At 38.9% G+C, this 23,002-nt stretch overlaps 1 protein-coding gene across 5 annotated transcripts in view; it reads right to left on the bottom strand.

Annotated features, from left to right (window-relative positions):
• Positions 1-15,988, bottom strand: part of PTPN5 (protein tyrosine phosphatase non-receptor type 5) — a 70,927-nt gene extending 54,939 nt beyond the window's left edge. The window contains exon 1 of one of the 5 annotated variants that reach the window (XM_087950995.1): positions 15,499-15,988. The gene's annotated coding sequence lies outside the window, so the exon portion shown is untranslated. Of the gene's footprint in view, positions 1-13,918; positions 14,087-15,045; positions 15,126-15,498 lie in introns of those variants that run through there. The other 4 variants (XM_087950989.1, XM_087950946.1, XM_087950960.1 and 1 more) reach the window with 4 other exon arrangements.
• Positions 15,989-23,002: the final 7,014 nt, after the last annotated feature.

Genomic DNA, 23,002 nt, shown 5'->3' with positions numbered 1-23,002 from the left:
CTGCAACAGGCATGATATTCCGCTCTGAAAAAAAAATCGGGGCCGGCCAAGAGACCCCCCGCCGCGCGCCCGCTGCTTTCCCTCGCCAGGGCCGGGCGGTGGCGTGTTGCACAGAGGCTGGTCTGTGGCTGGCCCAGCTCCCTTTTCCTGCCGGTCAGCGGCCTCCGCTCGCACCACCCGGGCTCCGCTCAGGTATCCGGCTGGGGCTGTCAGGAGTTGCTACCGCCGGCGCAGCTCCACGCGGCTCCAGTCCCGCGTTGCCTCGGGAAGGAAAGGCAAAACCAGGAGCCGCTGCTGCCGTTGCAAAGTGCCGCCGCGGCTCTTCCTTTTGCCTTTCCCTTCCTGAGGCAACGCAGGACTGGAGCCGCGCCAGCAACTCCTGACTCAGGGCCTCCGAGGGGAGAGGAAGGAGGAGAAGGGGGGGAAAGGGGGGGGATTCCCCAAAAAATCGGAATTCCGATTTTAATCGGAAGAATATCATGCCTGTGCAATCAAGTTTGAAGCGATTTACTTTGAGTTTGTATCTATTGTTTGCCCCTGTATTACTGTGATTGAAGCTGAAGTAGTCATTGACAGGTAGAACGTTGTAGCAGTCTGTTCCTTTCTACATCCTCCTCCTCAGGATGCGCACACCAAGACAGAAACTACTGAATGTACTATATGTACTAATTATACAAAGTTTCTGAAGTTAGGCTAAAAGCAAAATTATATTAGACTTAAGTTATATGTGGCCCAAAGACCACAGGCTGCCTTTTCTTCTTCTTATGCAGTAGCCACAGCCTTAAAGCAACCAGTGTGCACTTGCCTATTCTTTTACAACAGTGATTTCCTCAGCTGAACCAACAGTTCCTGTTTAAACACAAATGTCATCTTCGTGTAGTTCACACTGTCCTTCATGCAGTTCCAAATAAATATGAATTTTAAAAAAATATATAAAGACCTTTAATTCTACAGAGGAACAACTAGCATTTCCAAGGCGCACATGTGACAAGAAGTCACAAAATTAGATGTTTTTTTAAAAATGTGAGTCATACAATAAATAGAATATACTACCTTGAAGTGATCAACTATGATGGATTTTGCATTATAGGATTTTGCTAATACTACATCTAAATAAAGAAAAACATTTTATAGAAAAATGGTTTTGCAATAAATCCAGTAGTAATGCTTTTCTTCACAATTCTTCAACAAAATAGCAACAATTGGGGTGGGGTGAGGAATTAAGGAGGCAGATTGTGCCAAATTCATTTAAGGATCTATAATCATTAAATTATACTTGTTAAGATACAGTATGTATGAATCAGCTGAAAACAGGAAGTTATTTACTATGTCCTCCCATTTACCTTGCTTTTTAATATAAATGACAATAAAGTACTTCAAAAACTGATTTATCAGAATAAAATAGATATCAGATCCAACCAGCTTTGTTGTTTTCAAAGAAATCATCTGAACTAAATTTCTAACCAAAGTTGAGTCAATTGCAAGTATCATTTTACACACTGACCTGCAATTATAGTCAACTATATCATTTTTTACATCATACCTTCATATATCTTCTTTTTAAAAAAAACTTAGTCTACATGTAGACTTCTAGAATTATTTGGATGACCATTATTAGAAGTAAATTGAAAAGCCACCAGACCTGGTTAATACCTGGATGTAATAATATTAGGGCAATTGACTAGACAAGGAACTTGGGGGAAAAAATTCCCAAATAAGTCAGAATCATGTTGTTGCCAAAAAGTCACCAGGGGCTGAGCTTGACTGAAGAGACTTTGTGATGAGAACTTATGTAGTATTTGGTGGATCTTTGATATTGTTTCCTACAAAGAAAGACCACAACAGATTGCTTTACCTAAATAAACTTGGAATCATCATAGGAAAATTTTCTCTCATTCTGACCAAAATTTAAAAATCCTGTTTTGGCAAAGAAAAAATAATAAAAATCTTGTCTGCACCCAGCTACCTTTTCTCATCAATGTAAGTTGTCATGGCTAAGGAAATTCTGATTATCTGATTTGGGAAGACAGATGCTTTGTAAACAGGGATCTTTGTGGTCAAATATGGTGTGTGTATGTATATGTGTATGTATATGTGGTGTGTGTATGTATATGTGTGTATGTGTATTTTATATATATATATATTCATGCAGGAGATGGGGAGGTAATATATTTAGTTAACCGAGTTCTAATCAACCTGTATGACTTCAATCACCTAGAAAACAGACTTAATTCAAAAGATATGATTCATACATCGAGATGGTTTGCTATTTAATAGAAATGTTTTTATCAGATAAGTCGTGACTGTTCAATGCACAGGGCCAATTAGACAAGCAAGGCTGAGTAGTCTCAGTGCATGGTTGACATAATGAAGCCAGGAGGAAAAATTTAGAGTCATGAGGCATTGGATATCTTGTGGGATAAGCCAGGTCTTTACAAAAAAATGGGTGGCACCTGAAACAAGATGTACCAAACTGCAGGCACATAATGTGAGAAGAGTGGCATGGCAGCTTTTAAATTGATTTGGGGGGAGGAGAAAGATGACAGAATGCAAGGAATCTTAGAGAAGGATGACTCTTTTTTTGTAACTGTTCAAAGAAAAATATGTAATTCTAGGAAATGAGCATCAAGAAAGCCACAAGGACAAGGACATTTCCCAGGAAATCCAAAGATATTCTCTCTATATAAAAATATTAGAAGCTTCCAGGTCAAATGAGACCATTGGAATGCTTTTTATTAGACACAGCAAGCATTAGAAATCCACAGAACAAATGAAAGCTAGCCAAAGAATCAAGGAGAGACACCACACTGAATTAAAATATTTAGTAGCACCTAAAATCTTGCCTGAAATCTAAAAGTTAACTACACCGGTTAAGAACGCTGATTAAAATATTATAACCTTCCACATACATGTACAGACTTGTTCAAAATCTCCAACATGATCATATTTGATTTCAGAAGAAATTTCTAAAAATGAAAATATTGGAAGAAATGATAATGTAAAATATGTGATACCGAACTTCTTGATTTTAGTAGAAAATAAAGCTGAAAATGGTACACCTTAGTTGGTCTTTTTTTTTTAGACTGGACAGTAATAAACTGGAAGCAGCAGTAACTAAATTTTTTTAACAAGAGAATCTAAAATTAAGTTAGTCAAGTTTCCAAAAACAGAGAAACACTAAAAGCAGAATTACACATAATTCCAATGAGGAAAAATAGAGCCCAGCAAAAGCTAATGTGATTGCAGTATGGTAAAGGTTTAAAGAACCTCTTGACAGGAAAAAAAAAACCACCTATAAGGAGTCAGAGAAATGTTACCAAAAGGGTACATAAAAGTATTATGGAACTAAAAGTATTATGGAAGTATTATGGTACAAACAATACCAGGGGAAAAAATTATGGAGAGAAAACTGGGTTTTAGAAGAAAAGACCAAAAGGGAAATGGTAGTAAATCCCCATATATCTGTTCTCTCTCATTCTAAAGTATTAGAAGGAACAATAGATTTCAGTTTTAGAAAGGCAGATTCTGTTCAGATGTTAAAATATTTTTTTAAAAACAATACTGTTTAGCCACAACTGAGGGAACTTCTAAAAGAAGATAGATGAGATAATCTCATCAAGTCCTCTGGGTTAGTTTGGGCCAGAATCAGTCCTCACTAGTCTCTGCCAAGGATTCTGAAACACATTCAATAGTACAACTGCCCAGTCTGCCACAACAGTAGTGAAGCCCAACGGAATATCAAAAGGCAGGGAAATGCTGAATATGGAAGAGCATAAAATGTGCTGCATCCGAGAATAGCAAAATGCACTCAGCAGGTTTGCAGCCACATTAGGCTTAAAGAGGCCAAGTTACATTGGAGAATAATAGCTAGAGCTACAGCTTTAGTGTAATGTTCTTTGGGAGCAATTAATGGCTGGAAGGAAATTTATGGGGCGTGCTGTCCTGTACACCTCCTAACTATACCGGTTCTTTATTGCCTAGTTTCAACTGCTTTCTTGCTTTTGACTTCGGAATTAATTTATTGACTATGGGTCTGTGTCTCCCTTTGACCGTGAGTAAATATTTTGCAATTTGATTCCATACTGTTCATTTTTGTTCTAGTTCTTCTGCTTATTTGGAAGACAATATGCAGCTTGAAAACTGATTTTACAGAAAGCCCTTGTTTAGTGACCACAACTGGGACTGTAACTTGATTGATAAGCAGTCACTGAGTAGAGTCATAAGGGTGCTTATGATCTTCAGTTTTCCCTTTGCTTTACTGACCTGCAAATCACAAATGCAAGGATTGTTTGCATAGTCACTTTTTCAACACTCTTGTAACTATTAACAATTACTAAACAAGGCAGACAGTGAATGAGGATTACCTTGTTTTTAAATCTGCTCATTTAATTATTTCATTGTTTGCCTATGTCAATATACAGTCTATATACATGTTTGCCTATATACAGGTGAATAATAATCATTCAACTATAAATCAGAAAATAAAGTATTTGTGTTCTCATGTCACATTACGGGACAGAAGAAATCACATTTTCAAATCTCATCGAGATTAGGCCACCACTGGATTGATTATACCTGACAATAGTTACACTTGTTTATATAAGCAGTTTGAAAAAGAGACAACAGGATATAGTCCTCAACTTACTACAATTGAGCCCACAATTTCTGCTGCTAAGCAAGATAATTTGTTAAGTGAGTTTTGCCCCATTTTACGACGTTTCTTGCCACAGTTGTTAACTGATTCACTGCAGTTGTTAAGTTAGTACCATTCTCCACTTTGCTTCTCAGGTTACAAAAGGTGATCACATGATCCCAGGACACTGCAACTGTCATAAATACGATTCAGTTGCTAAGCATTTGAATTTTGATCATGTGACCAAGGGGATACTGCAATGGCCGTAGCTGTGAAAAGCGATCGTGTTTTTTTCAGTGCTGGTGTAATTTCAAAAGGTCACTAAATAAACAGTTGTAAGTTGAGGACTACCTGTACATTTTCGGACTCTGCATAAGGAATTTATAATGAACAAGATGTGGTAAATATTGGAATGTTTGTGTTTCAGGCTTCATGAGCAGAACTTCAGTAAGTTCACAAGATCAGGAAAAAATCTTGTTATTTGTCTGCTTTCAAAAGATGAATGGCAATTACAAACTCAACATTAAGCTACTTTTTCCCTTTATAGAGAAGAAGTGAAAAAAGAAAAATCTTAACTTGTTGAATTTTTGCCAGCCAGACAAGCCATTACAGATTCCTGGATGCAAACTGCCATACAGATAGTAATTCTGAACTTTCTTCTGACTGACATATTTGGCCTAATTTAGATACCTGTGAGAGATTCAGATAATTCTAATTTCTTAGAGAGAAATCTTGATATTTTTCAGACAATAAATCATATAACATTTTACATATCAGCTAGACATTTTCTAGGGCGAAGTTGGCTCATCTAGGAAGCACCTAGAATTTCTGCAAATAGATTACTTTCTGCCTGTTGTGTCTGTAAATGTTAATTGTAATTTGGAAGAGTTGAAACCACTCGTTCTTGCAACATTAGGTAACTACTGTCATAATTTTCAAAAAGGGTTGGTATTAATAAGAGTAATTCCAGTAAGTGATGAGTCCTAGAGTATCTCTGAACAGTCAACCTGAACTTTAGTACAAGATCACAAATCTAGGCTGAATCCCCTTTGTGCAGACTGACAAATAACCTGTTAACAATGCCTCTGTCTTGTCTGAACTCCAATTTCTTTTGTTTGCCCTCATCCAGTTTATTGTCGCGTACCCATAGAATCAAAGCTGTTAGAGGCTATTTAAGTTCTAGTTCAATCCATTGCTCAGTGTGAGAACCCCAATTAATGTACTATCAAATATGACCATGAAGCCATTTTTTTTAACTTGCCCAAGTAAAGGCAACCCAATAACACTCTAGTTATTAAATTACATTGTCAAATTGTTCATATTGTTAATACTTCATTTAAAAAAGGATGTCTGTAAATTAGTAGTGTGTGAATAAAATATTTTCTAATATACTAATCCTTTTCAAAAGGAACACTGATGTCAAATTCAGCAGATAAACTGCGGAGGGTTATACAATGGAAAGAGGTATTGTTAAGTAATGACAACTTCTAATTCCATATGCTAACTCTCTTTAATATATTAACTTATTGGTCTTTTTCACGTGTATTAGAATTAATTAAATTTAGGATTATTAGAATAGGGTTGTGAAAATCAGGGTGACCACTAAATGGCAAGGAAGAGAAAATTTGCTGCCATCTAGTGGTTTTCCAATTTTTCACACAGGATCTGGTAATCCTAAAATAATTAAATTGGCTCCAAAAACATTATTGGAGTGTGTCTATATGTTGCAAAACAAACCAAAATACATGGAAGGGAATTCATAGAAAGAAAGATAAATCAATGAATAGAGAAAAGGCCTAATAATTAATTAAATGACTAAATAGTCAATAAAATAAGTTCATCACTAGCTCAATTCAGGTAGCTAAGACTATATAGAAAGTACTGTCACACAAACACAAAGGTTGGGACACAAAGCAATTTAAGGTACTTTTTCTGCCATCAACATTTTTTAGGGATAAAAATGAACACTTTTTAGGGATATTAAATCTGGCTAATGTCCAATAAATATAAGGAGACAACAATAGTGTGTCTATATGCCCAATACGAAATATTAGCTGCTTAATATTTGAGGAATATACACCTCACAACACCAAACTGTTACTGGGTTGATTCAAGACCAGTTAGGCTGTATAAAAAATAATTGACTTACTCTATGCAGTACAGTAATTCAGCACCTGAATTCTAAGAATATATCCCTCCACCCCAGAAAATACTGTTTGGCCAGTCAGTGGTATTTAGGGTTCCCATGAAAATGAACAAAGGATCTATAGCCTCTCTACCACTGACTTAAAAAAAGGGATAGTTTGCAACAAGTACTATATCATATGTTATTTGGAGACTAGAGCTAAACAAGGTAACAGATGTATTTGCAAATATGGTAAGCTTTCTGAGGTTAAGTAAATGTAATATAAGCATTTTTTTAAAAAAGAATCAGTACTTCTAATTCAGACAATGCATGTTCTCCAGTTTAGAACTCCAGGGAATATAAAGTACTTATTTTACATCGATGAATCAAGATTTCCTATTGCCTAGGATCTCCCTTGTGTTAAGAAGAATGATTGCTCATGCTTGTACCCTTTATGCAAAATCTGTAGAGGTTACAAGAAGTCAACAGGAATTTTAAAAGGCCAAGTATATGTTTTTAACAATTCAGCTTCAAGTCTATCAAGCAAAATTCTGATTCTACTGCAGATATTTACTCTGTTATATTTGCTATCAATTCATCTTTCAGCAACTTCCTCCCTTGGCCTTGCTTTTCTTCTCCCTATATGCAGATTTTCCTACTGAATGGAAACACCATTTGGTGGTGGCATACTGCGAAAGTACTGATGTGCAAATGTACTAGTCTGCCAATGTCTGACAGAAGCCCAACTTTTCCTGAGTGACATTGTAAACATATTGATTAGAAAACATGATAAATTTACTATATTCATGGCTACCAAAGAACCAACATGGAAAAAGTGAAATTCTCTCACTGAATTATAAACTTGTGATTCAAGTTTGGGAAATATTTATAACTTACAGTACTGCACATCAAAATCAAGCTTCACCAGTACTTTGGGAATACGTGAAACTGTTTAGGATGCTTCCTTTTGACAACATCTAGTAAGGCCACACAAAACACTTGAAACATAACCTTTGCAACATTCATTCTTATGTTAAAGATAAAGGCATTTTCATGAACTTTTGCTAAGAGATATCTGTTTAATTATATTCTTACTTATTAAAATACTAATGTAATGAGATGAAAAAAAATTCCAACTTCTCCAAGCACCTTTGTAAGATTGATTGATCATTTGTGGGATTCTCTAAGCATCTTTGTAGGGTTTACAGCACCTCATTAAGTGATCTTTAGAAGGTAAATCAGAATCAATACTACTTAGGTTGGAGTCCACCAAAAACCGCTGATTTTTTTTAAAAAATCCCAGAAGGCTGCAACTTCCACATTGCTGCCAAGAAAACCGTATAATACCCACCTTCTTAACCTTACATATATTGGCCTTTGATATAAAATTTAGTCTTAATATCTTTTCCATTCTCTGCATTAGATTCTGAAGCTTTTGAACTTAAAAGACGCTAGGATCCATTAAATATTTTCCAGAGTGCTAATACACAAAATGGTTTGTCTGAATTTAGGCCCATGATGTGTGAACCCCACCATTGTGGTTTTGGATTACAAGTGAAACAGACATAGAATAAAGCAGCTTGTCCAATAAGTTATAATGCATATAAACAAATAAATAAATAAATAAAATATTCCAATGCCACTGCATATTTGAGCACACCTATGAATGGTTAAATCACATATCTGAAAAGTAAATGTGATGAATGTATCTGTCTTCTAAATAATTCAGAACAGGAATTGATTTTGCTTTTTTTAATAAAAAGGGGGGGAAGATAAATTTGGATTTACTGATGTGTGGGATAGCATTTGGATATTCAAAGTAAGTATCATTTCAAACTAAGTCCTGGTGAATGGCAGTAGCAAGACAAGGTACAATCCAGAGGACTCAAGAGCACTCTATCAAAATAATAAAGGCCTGATTCATTTTGCTAAGTGAACTAGAAAAGCAAAGAAAGGTTACTTAATATAACATGCTTTACTGGGTCATGGATAAAGCCACCATTATCATGATACAGTGACCCAGAAACCTAACTCAAAGGAGGTTAGTAGTTTGACCTAAAACCACACCAGAGTTGTTTGGAGAGAATGCAACCCACTGCTATGATGGAACTATTCCCTTCCCAGAAAGCAATGAAATCTTAAGAGTTAAGCTAAGGATTGCTATCTATATTTTATTTCCATTCCCGAAGGCCACACAGGAGAGGGGTGGGAAAGGAGCGGAAAGACTTGGGAGGCATATTGGGACCCCAGGCTACTTCAAGTGACATAAACTCCAATCAGGACACTACAACATTAAACTTAACAACTGTCAATAAGAAAGGCAAAAAAAGTCTGGATAATAGATGTGGCAGTACCTGGAAACAGCAGAGAAGAAGAAAAAGAACTGGAGAAGATAACAAAATACAAAGACCTATAAATAAAAACAGAATGACTCTGGCAAAAGAAAGCAAAGGTAGTACCAACAGTAATAAGTGCCTTGGGTACAATGCCAAAACACACTGTTTGGGGCACCACTGAAGATCATCAGCATTGACGAATTCACTATCAGTCAATTGCAAAAGGGAGCCTTACCCAGAACAGCTTACATCCTGTGATGATACAGCTAACACCATCAAGCATCAACGTCTGCCTATCCCAGGCACTTGAGAAGGACTCAATCAGTGGATAAAAATGCCAAATGCAGTCTGAACATCTGGTTGACCGTGCAATGAACCATTAAAAAAAAAACCTGGGGGGCACTAGAAAGTGATAACCACCAAAGCATCCTTTGCAGCAGTTGGTAAGACAGGGAAAACTGCTCCCTCCTCCCTCCAGTGGATCATCAGAACTTAGTGACCAACAGACAATTAAACTGGAGAGAACAAAAACTGGCGATTAATTATTTCGTGCAAATACAGCCAATGTATTGCTATATTCAGAGACTGAATAAAGCTCTAATGTGATTTGCTTGGCTTTGGCTTATCTTCTGGTTTGAATCTAGTCATACTTTATGGGTAAAGCCATCTAAAAATTAATCAAATCATGTCTTGGTCAACACAGCCATTCTTGGATTAATTTCAATGGAAAGCCAGTTTGGTGTAGTGACTAACAAATCAGGCTAGAAACCATAAAACCATGAGTTCTAATCCCACCTTCGGCATGAAATCAACTGGGTGACCAAGGACTAGTCACTTTCTCTCAGCTCGAGAAAGGAGACAAACTACTTCTGAAAAACCTTGCCAACGAAACTGCAGGGACTTATCCAATCAGTCTCCGAGAATTGTACGACTGAACAAAAGAAAAAAAAATGGTAATGGACTGAAATGGGAGAAAATAAATCAGAGTGGGGAAAAAACGGTTTCACATTATGCTGAAATCCTAATTGCAAGAAAATAAGCTTGGATCACTTTATATTAGCAATTCCAAATCTTGATGATTTGAAGCTTGAAGCTTGTGATATTATGTGATGTAACTTTTGATCTCACAGAGGATCAAATGGATCTATTCCAGTGATAGCTAACCTTTTTGTCGTGTGCCAAAAGTGCGCGCGTGCATGCATGAGAACACGCACGTACCTGCACCCATAATGCAATGCATGTGCAACCTCCCGCACTCCCCGTCCCCGTGCATGCATCTCCCACATGTGCCCTGTCCCCCCACGCATGCGTGGCAGATACCCGAAAACCAGCTGGCTGGCGGGAGGCGCACACGCATGCGTAGTGGAACTGAGCTGGGGCGATGGCTCGTGTACCCAGAGAGATTTCTCTGCGTGCCACTTCTGGCACACATGCCATAGGTTCACCATCACGGATCTATTCTAACTACTCTCTTAATTCTGCAGTAGCCATACTGAAAACGCAAGCTTTTACACTGCGTTATCCAAGTACTGTTATAGTCTTCACTCCCAAAATTTCCCAAAACTTCACCATGGACATTTGCAATGATTCATGCAATGTAAGCAGGAAAGTAACAATCACAGGAAGCTGCTTTATTCATCATCTGGTCCAACACAGATATGTCCTTGATTTAGAACCACAATTAAAACCATCAGTTTTTATGACCTTTTTTGCCAATCCGGCTTCCTCCATTGACTATACTTGTCAAAGGCTGGCTGGGAAGATTGCTAATGATGATCGTGTTACCCCTGGATGCTGCAACTGTTGTAAATTCATGCCTGTTGCCAAGTGCCCAAATTCTGATCATGTGACCATGGGAATGCACCGATGGTTGTAAATGCAAGGACCAGTTTTTCATTGCTGCTGTAACTTTGAACATTCACTAAATAAATGGTTGTAAATCAAGAACTACCCTGTATTACATAACATGTACCTTCATAACAGCTATTTGGGGTTTCATATTGTCTAGCCGTACCTAGAGTCTTAGACTTAGATCCAAGATTTTGTGCATGTGAATCATGCTGTTGTTTTTACCATAGAGTTACTGTATACCGTTTCCTCCTCCCAGCCTTTTGTTAAACATTCTTCAACAAGCTACAATTCCAAATCCCAAAGGTCCAAGAATGTCTTCCATAAAGCAAGGTTTCTACCATATTTCTAAACAACCTGATGGAAATTATTTAATGGATGTCTCCCCAGGAGTTGCTCCATTCTGATGATGTATGACGTCTTCCTTTGCCTGTGATCTTGAAGAAAGTCTCCTTAATTTAGTACTACGCCTGAAAATGTTCAGCAACAGTGCTGAAAAGTTGCTATAGTACTGGAAGTACTCAGAAAATCCTTAATTTAAACGAAGATTTTATTTGCTATTCCAATTCAATCCAGTTTAATCCAGCCACTATCATATACATGAGGTTGGTTTTATTTTAAATACCTGTAATTAATCTTCTTTGTTAAAAACCCATTTAAGGCATCTTCCAATTTACACATATATAACATATTATGCTTCAAATACCTTGAAATCAAACCAGCAATATATAAAAATCTTGCCTAGTGATCACATTATTCATACATAAATACCGCACACACACATATATAATTATTGAAAGTACCCACAAAGGGCTAGTGATTAGAATACAAATGCATTGTTGTTTTTTTACTTTATATCATAATGCCTTTATGCACTCCATTAAACTGACTCTCCTATGGGATATATGAGGCAACATTCCTGTTATTTCCAAAAACATTTTAGACACCAAAGTCAAAAAGATTTCAGTGTGTAAGCCAGTGCCAGCCTCAAACATCATAGATCTTCATATACCAAACGAGTTGTGTAGAGTCTACTTGGTTTTCCTAAGCAACGCAAAAACAATAACACTGCCAGAGATCAACTCTGCATCTGGTGATATTATTATTAATACGATAAAGCCAAGAATGAGTTATAAGAGATTGGATGTTTCCAACAACTTCCACTGGATAATAATGCTTAAGACTTACCTTGAAAACCAAGAAGTAAACTGTATTATGGCTGACAGCTTGATTTGATTGTGGCAGGAAATAATTGTGATAAACAGAATAAATATAAAGGAATATTGCAAAGAAGTAATTTCTCTAAAAATAGTTTTCAAAAGATCTGTTTATTATAAAGAGTAACTGTCTCACAAAACCTATGCTCTGAAAATCATTAATGGATGAATGTAGCCTTACCATAACACAGCCAAGGAAATTGTTCTGTTTAAATTGGATTTAAAAAGAATGACCTAATTTTAGTCTATCACAAGAACATATGTGGTTTCTGTACAAAACAAAAAGCTACCAGACTTTCATGCTCCATCAAGTACTATGTCCAGATTGCAGTTCTTAATGGAAAAACATAATGAATGAGGTCTAAACATCTTAATTACCAGAAACAATTCCACATTTATTTTTAACATCAGTAATCAGCAATAAGTCTAGTTTAGTCAGCTATGTCCTTTCCTTCCACCCATTTGGATTGTGTTCTTCAAAATAAAGGAATGTCTGGAGTAAAGGGCTACATTCAGCAAAGTCAAACAAATAAAAGCATTATTCTCCTCTAAGCTTTTCACCAAAATTAGATTATTATTTTCAACTGGTCTCCCTCCGGTAGATCCAAATTGATGTTATACATATAAGGCACTATTCACCCAGATGCCTATCTATGTCCATGTACAGTAGATGCATGTAAAGTGCTGGGATATACTATTTGTAAGATTGTTCAATACAAAGTATTGAAACAAGCACCCAATGATTTTTCTATCTGAAAATTTTTACTTGCCTCAATATTAAACCACTTAAGACTTAATTCCAGTTTTAAATCCCTTCATTTTTCAGAATAAGTACTATCTTTGGGAAAAGGTACCCTTATTAAAGGTTTTTATAAAAACTGAATAAAAGACTATATAAAAAGGTTTTCCTTGTTTCCCAAGAAACAAGACACCCTCAAGTCAAGCCCAACTACTGGTGATTGCATCCATTTTAGTTATGCTATTTTAAATCCTAATTTGCCTCCTGTGATAAGAACAGTAAAACAAGCACTTATATATTCCAAATGCTGATGTTTAGTAACAAGGTAAAATTCTTCTGAAGTTCCTTATGCATCCAAGAAATCAACAGGAACTCTGAATCAAGATGTACTCACCCAATAAAAACCATAAATAAATAACCCAAAAGAATAAATAATCTATTTTAGGGGGGAAAGAAACCCACAGGTTTTTGGACAGCTACAGCTAACTCCAAAAGCCAGATCAGCTGTAAATCTTCAAATATTTTAATTAAAAATATTATTCATGGAGGAAAAAAGGAAGTAAATACATGATGCTATTCTTTCCCCGAATACAACACAGAATTAAACACATTTTGTCAGAAATAAAATTATATGGAGGGAGGGAGGGAGAAAGGGAAAGAAAAAGAGAAAAAGAAAAAGAGGCAGAGTGAAAAGAGAGAAACGGAGAAAGAGAGCAAAAGACAGAGAGAAACAGGAAAAGAAAGCAAGAGAGAGAAAAGGCAAAAGAGAGAGAGAAAGCAATAGAAAGGAAGGGATAGAAAGAGGGGGAAGATGGATTGATTGATGGATGGATGTATTAGTAGACCAACCAAATAAAATTTTTTAAAAAGTAAATGCAAGCAAGGACTACTCAGGTAGCTAGAGTCAATCCTGCTGGCTGGAAAGCAAGTTCCTTAAGAACAAGAATCTCATGCGGTTCTCAGCACAGCCATTTAGACTTATGATGGGGTGTGACTGTCTCGTCCTCAGCTCGGACTTACTCCGCGTTATCCCAGAAGAGCACCATTGAAAGAAAAGAAAAAACCCGCTGCTGGCCGTCGTTAATATTCTCCCGCCGTCAGGAAGGGGAGATCGAATTAAGCTACTCAACGCAGGAGCAGCGAGATCCCTCTGCTCTCTTCCATTCAAATAAATACGGCTGGCAGCTTTCGCCCTATTTACACCCCCTCCTCTCTGAGTTTTCTGTTCCTAACAGGCACACGGGACAGCATGTTTTTTCCCCTTCACAGCGAAGGGTCACATCGAGGACCGCTTCCCGGTCTTCAGGAAGGCCAAAAAAAAAAAAGGACAGGACAGGACAGGACCGTTAAGTACAGAATCCGCGAGTTTTCCTCCCGCGGGCGCTTAAAGAGCAAATAGAAGGGAAGACAAACGGGGGCACCGGCTCCGCAGGGATGGCTCCCGGCGGCCTCTCATCGATTTCCATTTAATATCGCCGGTGCCTCCAGCTCCAGCTGCGCAAGAGGCAGACGCGCGTGCGTGCTTGCCATTCCCACCTACCCACCCCCGTCCGCGCGCGGCGACCCCACTCCCCACCACCACCAACGAGGGAGAAGACTGCGTTTTTGATTCAGCCCGCCCCCCCCCGTTGCTAAATTTCGCCGCCGCCTCCTTGGCCGGCAGCCGGTCGTGGGACCTCTATCTCCTCAAGTGCCAGCCTCGGTGTTACACGCTGAAAGTGGGGGGAGGGAAACACACACACACACACCGAACCAGCAGCAGCCTTAGTAGTAGTAGTACCGGTAGCAGCAGCAATGACGGCGGTTTCAGTGGCAGGACTCACCCCGCCCCCGGCCATCAGCCGCCCCGCGCTAAAGAAGCGGGCTACACCAGCCGAGCGTGCAAAACAAGGCGCCCCGGACTGCCGGCAGTTCTCCTTTCTCCTCTCCCCCGTCCTCCTTCAGGGACTTCCCACCCACCGCTCTGCTTGCTCTGTGTGCGGAGTCTGCCCGGCTGCCTCTTTCCTACGCTACCTACCCCCTCAGGGGTTCCGTTCAGCGCCCCCCCACCTCAGCCCTCCACCACCACCACCACACACCTGCTCAATCCCCCACCCCGCCTCAGGTCACGAAAGAGACGAGCGCAGGAAAAGTGGGGTGGGACTCACGCTGCGGAAGACGCCACCCGCGGAAGGCAGAAAAGGCCTGGAAAGAATGGGAAGAGCTTTTGCGCGCGCTCTCTTCTGAGCCCTACCGCCCGCAAATCCCCCTCCTCGCCTCTTCTCCTTCCTCCCGGCCCTGCCAGTCTAGTCTGCAAATCCCCCACCTTCCACTCCATGCTGCAAAGCTCGACAGCCCCCAAACGCTGCAGAGCTCCACCCCGCGGCATATTGCAAAGCTCAACACCTCTCTCTCTCTCTCTCCCCCCCCCGTCGCCCCGCCACCCCGAACGGCACCGCTCGCCACGCTTCGCACGGCAACCAGCGGAAAGCGAGGCAAATGCAGCTTTCCTCCTCCTTCAGGTTAGGGGGGAACCTTTCACTCGGGTGGTTCGCGCCCTGTGGAAACTCCTCCGCTCGCTGCCTGCGCGAGCGAATGCCGAGCTGTTACATCTGACTCACCTCACGGAGGGCTATTCTGGCGGGTTTCTGCGACTCTGTCGGTAGTTATTCAGCGATAAAATGCACTCTGCCCATGGACAGAGGGGCTGTTTTTATTCATTCGGAGAATTTCCTATCCTGCCACGTGCCCGCGTTTGCCTCTCTGAAAACTAAACGTCCAGCTGCTCCGCTCGAATATTCGTTTGCCAAAACCTCCCCATGGATAAAATGTTCTCCCTCCTTTCCATTAAGCTCCGCAGAAGCCCACTCCAATAACGCTGTTACTAATAACTCAGTTCTATGGAGTGGAACTATCGCCCACCTCGTGGCAACCTATTGCAACGCCGTTGTCTCTGCTCTCTTTAAGTGCCTTACTGACTGCAAGGTGATCTGCAATACAAAATCCCTCTCCTCTTAAAAAAAAAAAAGCAGCATCCCACACTGGTTAGCCTTGATGACCCTCCTCGGCTATACTATTTTTTTCCCGGCATGCAACTACTCCCATTCCTAAAGTGTAGAAACCCTGGGGTAAGAGAATAAGTGTGCACAGCAGATGTCCAAAAAGGCTCTTGGGTCCTTCTCCCTTCCCATTTCTCTTAATGGCGGGTGATGTGACGTGTGGGGGGCGGGCAGGTCACTGGAGCAAGTTTGGAAAGTATTCCTTCCCCATTTTTAGGCAGGTGCCCCAGGGAAGGGCTCCAAGGCCGGCTTGGTGGCTGGCAGTGGCAGCAACAACAGCCGCCCACACTCCCCATTAAAAGTACTCTTCCCCCGTATCTCTGTCTCTTTTCAGCTCAGTGGTTGACTGACAGAAAGCCTTTCAAAGGCCGCCCACGCACACTCTTGCACAGAGACATACACAGACATGTTTCTCTGAAAGGCAAGGGAGATTATTGGTGGGGAGAGGGAGGGGGGTTGAAACCTGAATGAAATATTCAAGCAGCAGAAGTGCCCAGCAGCAAGGAAGAGCTTTGGGATTGCTGGGGCAGGGGAAGAGGCCCACTGGCTGTCCAGAGACCAGTAGGGCTCTCCTTTTATTCCTGGAGAAAACAGACGGCTTCAGATGCTTTTTTTTTTGTTTTGTTCTGGGAAGAAACATGCATTGTATTGTTGAGCTAATCTAGCTGTGTTTCTGCACTCAAGGACTGCAAAGCAAGAATGCCTGCAGAAAAGGTCAGGAGTACTTCCTCTACATACAATTACTGGGGGAATTATGCAAACATGCTTGTTGTAAAGCTACAAAACTCAGATTGCCAACAACCAAACTGGTTAAGGACTATCTCAGCTTTTTTCCCCATCACTTAAAAGTTTTTTTTTCCAGTAGCACATCAAAAACCTTCCTGCGAGCATAGCAGAGTAATGTATGAATGTGTTGGAAAAATTATCCTTCTGGGTTCAGTTCCAAGTGGGGAAAAAGACACTGGAAACATGGAGGCTGTTTGGAAGGTTTAATGGTGGACAGGACTACATGGCCTGGAGCTCCAGAGTGAAAAGGAAGGATGATCACATGCTTCAAGGTGAAGGAAGAGATCAAGAAGGGCTGGCCAAGATGCTGAGAGACCCTTATATACCCTCTGTTGGGCCTTACCTTAGTGTTTCCTGTTCCTGTGCAAGAAATCCCATTGGCTGTCAGACTTCCAGGGGCGGGGGTCTTAGCTAACTTTGTAGGCTTTCCTGAGTTCCAAGCTTGGTTGAGCCTTGCTGGATGATGATGCACTGAAAGGGCTCTTGGGCAATTGCTATACCTTTACCTGGAGATCTATGTTATGTAAAGTATTCGGGTCCAGGCCTTAATGGCCCACCCATTAACAAAGGTGGGGGTGAGCTTCTGCTTCTGAGGTGAGTTTCTACTCTTTTAGGGAAAATATTCTGCCTTTTTCAATATTTCCCAGGATATTTCAATTTTCTAGGAGAGGGGTGGGTGCTAACTTCCTACAAATGGATAACTACAAACTAGGGAACTGTAAGAAGCATCAATGAGAGGCATATATACACATACACATAAGACACGGTGAGTAGATAATATGAATAAATTATAATCTTTAACTTAATTTAAAACATCTTTTAAACTTTCAATAGAACTGTACATTTAAACACTTTGACATAGCATTGGGCACACAAAAAAGGCCTTCAAAATTCCTTACCAAATTTATAAAAAAAGAGTAATTGGGTAATTACTTCTCTAGGGCAGAAATTTGATCTCAGAACCCCTTGACCTCTTTCAAATAACAGCATCACAAAGAGCTTTGATTTATATGGATTGTATCTATTGATATTTGCTGCATTAGAAATTAAAACTTAATAAATTTTAAAATATTTATTCATTTGACTTTGCAGATTTCTTGAAAGAATCCTGGGGCCCCACAATTTGAATCACTACTCTACAGAAAAATAAAATGATCCCCAAATTTCTTAGCACTAGAACTTTTCCTATGTTCTAAGTTGCCTCATTATTTTCCTTGGAATTTCAATGACATTTGGGAAACTCTTGATCACTTGAGAAGAAGCCAGGGCAGTGGTATATTCCCCACCTGACTTATAATTAGATATCTGCAAGAAAAAGTGCACTCTGACCATGAAAACACTGGAATTCTTATCTCTTTTGAAGGAAATATAAAGCAAATTCTCAACAGAAAAATGTTTTATTTTGGAACACTTCTGATTATTCACCAGTGAAATATATCAGGTATCAGATAATATGAACATTCTTTAGAATCCATAATATTGGGTTGTCATAGAAAAGCACATTTAAGTGAAAAGTTTATCAGCCACTTAGCAAAACATTTTCCCTTTTAACAGCTTCAAATACTGGTCAAAAGTAATGAGCAGATATGAAAAAAAATTAATAGAAAAAGAATGCATCTCTATAAATATTTCTAATGTATGTATTTCCCCACATTTTAGCAAAACAGTGCATCTGTCTCATTCTCCATACATTTGCTAATTTTTAACTACCAAAATAGCTTTAAAAATATTTAAAATATAAAGTGTTTTATGGGTACCTACCCCGAGGATATAGAGAATGGCCTATAAATATTGACATCTATTAAATTCAATTGAGCTTGTTTCTGAATCAACATGCACAGAATTATGCTGCAAAAACATAGCTTGAATTATTATAAAACAAATTCATGTGTTCCTTCTTTGCCATTTGTGAGGAAAATATATTTTCCATAGTACCATAGTAAAAATGAAAATATACGTATAACTGCAGCAGCAGTCTCAGCCACATGGCTGTGAGTTCTTTTCAGCTTTTTTGCAGAAATACTCAAAACACCACATAAAGCTGCAAAGCCAGGACAACTAAAGAAAATGAATTGGGGGGGGGGGGACTACAGGCTCCTATTTTGCCTGGGGGTGGGGTGGGGAGGTCTCACCAGTAGCCTGATAAATTCAAAGCTAGGTCCCCAACTAGAAAATATACAGACAGGAAATTTATAGTTGCCACAGTAAATCCTTTCTATAGGCAGGCAAGCAGGAAGAAAGGAAATATGCTTTATAGCTGCCCAGTGTCACTGTTGTGAGATTGGGTGCTATATAAATAGATTAAATAAATAAAATGTGATATAATAAAGACAAAAAATTTTGTGAACTAGAACTGATTTTCTCAGATAAGCTTGATATTAATTGATCGAAATGTAGTCTGTGTATAGATATTAATCTGCACAGAAAGAAACAGCTATGGGTTGTCAGATCACTTTTTTAAAAAAAAAACTCACAATTCTATGCAGACTAACGTAGCAGGATAATAATTCAGAACAGCAGGATTCAGTGATAACAAATTGCTCCAATGTTTAAGTTACTATGCTGCTTAGCATTTTAGTAACAAGGTGATTGGTTTAACTGCTATCAGAAAGTTTCTTCTAACATTCAACTCTGCCTTCACCTGTTTTAAATATGTTACTTCAAGTCCTGTACTCTTGAACAACGGAGAGCTGGTCTTCACTTTTTACGTAACATCATTCCAGGTACTGGATGTTGCAATTATATCCCCTCTCAGGCTGTCCTTCTCAAGGTTAAACACATTCCAAAATCTCACTATACAGCTTAGTTTTGAATCCCCAGGTCTTCATCATTGATTTTCCTTAAATCCTTTCTCATCTGTTGGAATTCTTAAATGTGGTACCTGCTCAGAAATGGACACAGTTCTTGATGTATCGATAAAATAAAGTAAAATATTATATCCCATGATTTGAATTATTTTTGCTCTAAATCAGCTCATATCTTCCAAAACAGTCAACACTGCCACTTCCATGGCTTAAGAATCATCCTTGAATAAGAAAAGGAAACAAGGGGATGAGGGTGACAAACTATTCTCCAAAGCACCTGAAGGCAGGACAATGGATGGAAACTAAGGAACAACCTGGAACTTAGGAGAAATTTCTTGATAGTTAGAAAAATTAATCAGTGGAATGACTTGCCTTCAGAAGTTGTGGATGTCCCATCACTGAAGGCTTTCAAGAAGAGATTGTACAGCCATTTGTCTGAAATGGTATAGACTCTCCTGATCAAGCAGGGGGTTCGAATAGATGACCTCCAAAGTCCCTTCCAACTATGTTATTCTATGTTTTTAATTTGTATTCTAACAAGTTAGGCACGGTCATCAACACTAAAGCATAAATGCTAAGGTTATCAAACATCTCTTGATAATAGCCCAAACTTACCCTACTTCAGTTTGGATTGGAATAAGATTATGGCTTTGGCTAATGCTTTTGATTGTCACTGCTGCTGCTTGTGATGATGCTGTTGTTATTAAGCTTTTGCAACTTAGCCTGGATGTGATGAGCCATGGTGATGCTGATGATAATGCCCTTAACTCAAAGGCACAATTCCTCCCATTTGGAAATGAGGGTAAAAACAACCATTGATAGCCAAGGGTCTAATAGTCTGCACAACACGATGATAGCATCCTGCTGCTTCTATTCACCTGTCACTTAGGTTGAAGCAAGGCAGGTTTAAAAGTACAATAAAAGTTTATGAAGTTTTTTGTATGCCACTGTTCATTTCTATTATGTATATTTCTAGCCTACTTTTCCATCAAAAGTTACCCCAAAGCAGGGTACAATGAGATATAAAATTTAATAATGGTAAAATTATTCAAAAGTACATGAAGTAATTTAGAATAATTCAAAGCAACTGGGTTTTTGTATAATAATGAGAGCAAAACAAACCACATTGTGGTTCAGCAAATTGTGTGAACCCACACATTGCTGGTTACCCAATTAACAAATGTAAAAAAAATAGTGAACCATAAATTCAGTCAGTGGCTTTGCTGGTTTAAAATATCTATAGAATCCTAGTTAAAACATTTAACAGTTATTAAATATTTTTAGTGTTCCTGAAGTAAAATTTAGTATTTCAATATTTTTGAACAGCGGCAATGTTTTATTCTTAACTATCATCATTTTATTCTTCTCTTGTGCAGAGTAAAGTACATATTCAACCCTGAAGATGTAATCCACGTTCTGTTAAGATAAATGGCAAAATACTGGTTTAATTTAACTTAATTAGTGCCGCAAGCATAGATGTGATTAATCAACAAACCTTTAATCACATATTAAAATTGACCTTAATTAATCAGAGAGCTTGGTTACAAGCAAAGAGCAGGCATATGAAGTTTTTCACAGTTTCTGCCATGTTGGTCACCTTGATTAATTAACTTCCTGTGTTCCTCCACACTTTGGATTTTATTAAAGCATATTTAGAATAGGACTGCATGATAGAAATGGCATATAGCTGCTACTAATAACAGTGGTCTTGACTTTAGTTGCCTCTTCTTCATTCTTAACTTCTTGTTTAACATGCCTCTGGTCACTATGGCAACTAAATTGAAACTCCAATCCCAACTGCAGTATACCATTGAAGACAGTCAACAGGAAGGGATTTTTACTTCCAGAGCGTGATTTGAGATAAATCTGCCCATATTTGAAATGGAATACTGTGTTAAAGAACATCTGCATTAGTCCTGTAGGTATATATGTCTACATTCTGCTTTACACTCTGTGCTTTTTAGCTTGTGGTGAGAACACTGATGGGGCATGTTTTCCCAAACTCCCCAGGAGATGCTCTCCAAAATGAATATCACAAAAACTAGAAACTCAGTAGACAATGAAAAGATTGCTCTTCTTACACTTTGAAGATTCCTCTCCTGAGTTACCTATTTAAAAGCTCTTCTTCTTTCACCTTGGCACCTCAATAGACCATAAGAGGCATTTCATCTCTGACAGAACCCATGCCTGCCTATTGGAATGAAGTCATTTAACTATCAAGTCAGACTGTTCCAGAGAGATGGAGCTTCATTCATACGTCTCCTTGCAAGATTTTAAGGAATATTGAACAATATTAAATTGAACAATATTCTTAGTTCCTTAATGCGAGTGAACACATCTCCCATTCAGTCAATTTTGAATCTTGCTTTATTGGGAACTCTCTATGGTCCTGAATCTCTGTTGTCTTGTGTGCACCTGGCTTTTGGTCTGCAGAAAGGTACCACCGGGCACCAGAGAGGAGCCTCAACCGAGTGATTTCAAAGTGTGTGCTGTTACATCATGTGATAGTATGCAGCCAACTTTGGCTAATCTCAACAAAAGTTCAACACCAATGAGAACTTTTGTAGCTTGCTGTGAGTTTGATTGTTTGGGTTGTTTTGCTAGCATTGATGGTATTATCTAGTTTGGGTAAAAAAATGTCTGCAATAAAACAACCAAGCTCAGAAAGCACCAGTGGTGGTATTCAAATTGTTTTACTACTGGTTCTGTGGGCATGGCTTGGTGGGCATGACAGGGGAAGGTTACTGCAAAATCCCATTCCTTCCTCATCCCACTAACCTGCTTTCCAGCTCCGTTCTCCTGTGCAGGGCAACAAAAGAAGATCCAGCCGATCAGCTGGGACTTGGGGAGCAGAGAATAGATGGGGGCAGGGCTAACCAGAGGTGGTATTTACCAGTTCCCCCAAACTAATCAAAATTTCAGCTACCGGTTCTGACAGAATTGGCTGAATACCACCTCTGGAAAGCACCAATGACTCCTCAAAATTCAGCATGGGCAGAATTGGATACTTGGATACTGGACTGGGAAACAGACAGAAAGATAAATGGGTAGATCTCCTTCAAGACATCAATGGCAAACTATTGCTAGAAAAACATTTCAATGTAGTCATTAGGCTGTTGAGCGAAATGCTAATCTTAATGAATGAAAAATTTGCAACTTAATCAAAAGAGTATCATATTAAGAATTAGATAAATATAATGATAACAACCTTCTCAGCTTGCTGCATGCCAGATAGGGCACTATAATTTCTGAATTATCTGAATTTAAATCCAACAGGATAGATTCTTGAATTTAAATTGGGAAGGATCCAAGTTCCAATTCCCCATTCATTCCAATAACTCATGTCAAATTAAAATATTAATTTGGTTTGGCAAGTTTCAGTTAATATGTGAACTCTGCCATTGTGATTTGTAAACCATGGTTTATCACTTCTTAGTGTGATGTGTAAACCACAACACACTAAGTACAGATTAGTC

The sequence above is a fragment of the Notechis scutatus genome, chromosome 1, assembly GCF_049901735.1.
Source record: "Notechis scutatus isolate UNSWTSFEM ecotype Mainland chromosome 1, rNotScu1.2, whole genome shotgun sequence".
Classification (NCBI taxonomy): Eukaryota; Metazoa; Chordata; class Lepidosauria; order Squamata; family Elapidae; genus Notechis; species Notechis scutatus.
This window is presented reverse-complemented; position numbering and strand designations above follow the sequence as displayed.